This window comes from Mya arenaria, chromosome 17 (assembly GCF_026914265.1).
Source record: "Mya arenaria isolate MELC-2E11 chromosome 17, ASM2691426v1".
Lineage (NCBI taxonomy): Eukaryota > Metazoa > Mollusca > Bivalvia > Myida > Myidae > Mya > Mya arenaria.
Window position 1 is genome coordinate 44115277 of NC_069138.1, and position 4687 is coordinate 44119963.

The 4687-nt window shown below is 38.4% G+C and overlaps 1 long non-coding RNA gene across 1 annotated transcript; it reads right to left on the reverse strand.

Annotated features, from left to right (window-relative positions):
• Positions 1-1448: 1448 nt before the first annotated feature.
• On the reverse strand, positions 1449-3818 carry LOC128223974 (uncharacterized). The gene is made up of 4 exons (XR_008259410.1): positions 3729-3818; positions 3252-3470; positions 2903-3037; positions 1449-2679 (listed from the first exon to the last, which is right to left on the reverse strand). It is a non-coding gene; the product is annotated as an uncharacterized LOC128223974 (long non-coding RNA).
• Between the last annotated feature and the right edge of the window lie 869 nt (positions 3819-4687).

The following is a 4687-nucleotide window of genomic DNA, read 5'->3' on the forward strand; positions in this document are numbered from 1 at the left end:
TGCTTTCATTGACATTGGTGTGTTTGTGCGGGGATCTTAGAACCTCGTTATATATCTTTGTGGGGGTTTCAGTAGATCGTCTCGCACTGTACCCGGGTTCTACCAGTTTAACATTTTGTTCCAAAAAACGCCTGTTGATAGCATGTATGCTCGATTCGAGGCCCGATCAGTCTTGTATTGTTTGTAGATCAGTATTTTGCCTATGAGGCCGGCTTAAGTACTAATATTAAGAGAAGAACTTTTAAAGATATATTTTTCTTTCGTTCTAATCCTTTTCTAGATTGTACATGTGTTTTCTGTTTTTCTTTATAATATGTGTGTATACGCTAAAGAAATAAAATATGTTTAAACTTAGTACTAATAGACGTTCCATTAAATCTTCTGGTAACACTCATATTGTTTATATCAGTCTGTAACTGCTGGAGTCACTTGATTACTACCTCCTTACTGCCAGGCTGTAGTTGCGAAAGAATCATATGTACCTCTGGCCGGAGATATTTCATTGGACCGACCATCGACAATGACCGCAGTTTCATTTGGGGGTAGACACTGATGAAAACTCTTCCACTATGTCCCGCGTCCGTTCACTATTTATAAAAGCCTGGATAGTAGAACAGTCATTTGCGCATGTTTTACCTCTTCTCTGATGGCTTCAGTTAAAGCGATTCACGTTTTTATCGTTTGGCAGTTGTTTTGTTCTAGTTGCAAGTCGCTTACGATGATCATTGACTCTGGTATAGAAAACGTGGCAGAATTTCAGAAGGTTCTTTATGGAGGTTTCCCTAGGCAGGTCAAACATTCTATCGTCAAGCTCCTTGAAGAAACTTTGCGGCTATTTTGGCGTTTTTGACAACCACCATCGGCTCGCGGGGTCTAAGTAGCGTTGACTTTTTAGCAACTCCTGCAGATCATCTTAACGTTTAACCAGGAGTTACCTCCCTTGTTTTGGTCGTGAAAGGTTTTCACTACTTGACGTATTGTAATCGTTCAGAGGGCACTGTAATCCGCAATAGCGCTCGAAATATAATTTTCCTTTGTTTTATACACTGTTTCTTTATTTTGTCTCAAGATATTCCTTCAATCACTAAAACGACATCCGACTTGAATCGTCTGCATTATTCCTCTCATTTTAACGGATAAGCACAAGTAAATTCAAACTCTATATATTAAGTAATAATTATGAAATGTAAGAAAAACATGTTTTGAGCACCCACAAAACTGCACTGCTACGTAATTTAAAATCGACACGTTAGTACGTCTACGTTGTATCACTGTCATGGTAATACTAAAATAGCTTATCGATATTTAATTAAAAACTCGCGCGAAAATTAGCACCATGACGACATACCGAGAATTTCTTCCTCGATTTTTATCTCGAGCACTCGTAATTAAATTTCAAATAACATCCTGTTTTAAATGGGTAAGCTAACCAGGATTAAATCAAACGTTATATTTTGATAACGCATCAAAAAGCTAAACATAAGTTGCTATTTTGTATAAATTTGCTTCAAAAATTATTAGAATAATAATTAGAACCTAAATGAGGTTTGTACATGCATATACTTCAAAAAGAGTCGAATAGTTTGTGAGCCGTATAAGAACAAAGGTATTTTACAGGCGTAAGCAATTTAATGCAAATGACAAATTACTTATTTGAAACACTCAAATGCCATAAGCACTTCTTTTCCAGTGGCCATGCTTTTTGTCTTCACCACCATTTCCGTATCCCCGAACGCGAAAGTATTTTCGAACATTTGCTCTTTAACTGGAATATCCTTTCTACATTCAAATTCAATAGTCCCGAGCAGTTCACATTCGGGGTCTGTTGTATACATTGGATTCTCCTGAGTCATCCTGTAGACCGGTGTGAGGGATATTCTATCATTAGCAGAACCATACCTGATCACCTGATGGTCTTCCCGTACCTCCTCGTTCATCCGTACGAACACCTTGAAACAATTAGGCACCAAACACTTTCCATTCCTCCTATTTTTTTTCTCTTCGTCATAAGCTCTAGTCCCATAAGTGAATTTCATAATCCTTGAGGAAATAATGGCGGGATTGTGTCCAAATCTCACGGCACCTTTCAGCACTGCGAGGCCCGCATCCGCAGGGACGATCAGGATCACGCCAGATATTTCATTTCTTATTCTCTCCTGAACTTAAGACCTTTCACCGAAACCGCCGACCAGAATAATGGTTTGCACACGTTTCATGTTTGGTTCTGCTAAAAGTGACTTTATATGCTGAATCAGCAGATCGATTGGATTTTTAAACAATTCTTTGATAATTGTCCCATCAATCCTTAGCTAGTCCCTACCCTTTGGTGTTATGGCATTTTCCTGAATTCCTAAAGCGGCCATTCTGTCCTCTAAACATTGTTTCGAATGTTTATCAGCAAGGTACGCAATGAGACGGACAAACGAACGATAATATGCTTTGTATTTTCTGTATCAAAAGATCTTTTCTTGTGCTCAGACTCACGAGTGATATCAAAATAATCGTTCATTTCTGTGTTTCGCAGGTCAATGAGAGCTTCTTCCCCATACAACCGACCCAACATTTGCATATAATTTTCATCCACAAAGATGCCTCCCCAAGGACCAACGCTTGTTTTGTGTATTTCCTTCAAGTTTCCGTCCGATTTTCATTCGTGAACGGATATGTCTGCTGTTCCTCCTGGAGGAAATCATTAAAACGTGCTAAGGTTTTAAAAGAACACGATATATTAGACTAAAACCTGATTTTTGAGTTGAGCGCCTATAACCTCGATATAGAGTATCATACCTATTAATTGTAGCCAGTGGTTCTATGTTTAGACAATTATCTAATTTAAAGTACTTCAAGTTGATTTCACTTTAAATAGTGCATTCAATTTCACAGATTAATATACAACTCTAACCTCCAAGATCGACAACCATGTACTGTGATCCTGCAATAGCAACAGCGCCCTTCACGTCCGTACCTAATGTTTCGCACCAGACCGAGGCACATTCCGGCTCCAAGGCCAGCTTGAGTCGTACAGGGCGATATCAGCCTTCGCAAAAGTGCATAAATTGAACCGGTTAAAATAAGTGATAGAAGTTTTGAGTATAAAATAATTAAGGATTTAATTTTTGAAAACTGTCTTATATTGAAATACCAACTCAAAGCTTTTATACTATAGATAATATATGACTATAATAAATATGGTCTACATAACACTTGCACCAAACCAAAGAAAGACTACTGAAACAATATCAATGACATACTGCAACTGCTGCATCCCTTATAAACTTCTTGGCATTGTCATCCCATATTGCCGGGACGGTCAACACGTACAAAACGTCCGTCTCTTCAATTCCTATCTTTTGCATGGTAACTGCCTTTAGAAGGTGTTCTCTCAGGTATTGAATCGACATGACAAACAATGGAAAAGCCGTCATCCGTTTTCCACAAAAGTCCTCTACCGTAACGTCTTCTTTCAAGTGCTGAAGACGACATGCAATTTTAAAATTATAAAAATAGTTTTACTTTATAATGATTTGTCTTCAAGATAATGCTGGCTTCAATTTTACTCACATTATCATTGATTACGCTGAAATTTCTGTTTTTTGTGGCGTTGTGTGTCTCTCATGACTGTTTGCTAGGAATGGAACCTTGCGACTCTTAATAAGAGTTGACAAACACAATTGCTAGTTCGGAATATATTTAATATGTAAGCAACATGTCTTTTATTAATTACATACCTTATTGCTATGCAGAACCATCTTAAACCTCCGAAAAAGCCTCCAGCCATGGTGCTCATCATCTTCAGCTAGGCTTGCATACTTGTCCTCGGCCTCGAACCCAAACTGGTCAAACCCTTCCTCTGAATTGAGGAGGACGGATGTAGGCGTTTTCAGTGACACTAATCTGGAACCCCCACCTCCTGCGTACCAATTCTGATTTGTCTGGATTTTGATGGGGTCGTCTCGAAAGGAAAAAGCATAACCGCTGTATGTGGTGCCGAAGTCGAAGGCGGCCACAAGTAGGGCCTTTCTTTCAGTATTGCTTGCCATGGTTCATAAAGTTACTTGTTGCTCTTAAACAGACATTTGTATATAAGACTGGTCAACTGGTTAAGATTGTCGCCTCTTACAAATGGTCTGGTGGCTTTTCTTTGTCTTGGCTCTTCACAAAAGGTCACCAATTACTCGTTCCATCAAGAATCCTACGAACAAATTCGTTCTGAGGAGTAATTTTTAACATTACTACTAAATGCACCAGTATGCTTGATAAAACGGCCTCCAATATTTATGCGAAAAGCTACAGAAACAAGCTCAGGAGCAAAAGGTTTAAACATTAACCCGGTTTAATGGCACTGGGTAAACGCCAAAGACATTGGATTGACAAGGAAGACAAGGATTGTTAGGTACCGCCTTTGAAGTCAAGTCAAGCCAAGTCCGATAACCCTCTAATATCTAACTCATTATTCCACATAGTAGGATAACATTGTTTGTTTATAATAATCCGAATGCAGCGTTTTAGCTCAATTGCTTATTTTTAAGAAAGAACAATATCACCAAGTTTCTCTGTTCGCAATACAAGTGTCAAATAGGCCTTTTATGGTGTACCTTTAAATCGGTACATTTTTGGCTACTGGATGTGTCCCAGTATTTTACTTGTACAATTAAGCAAGGATACGAAACGTAAAAACTCATTACAA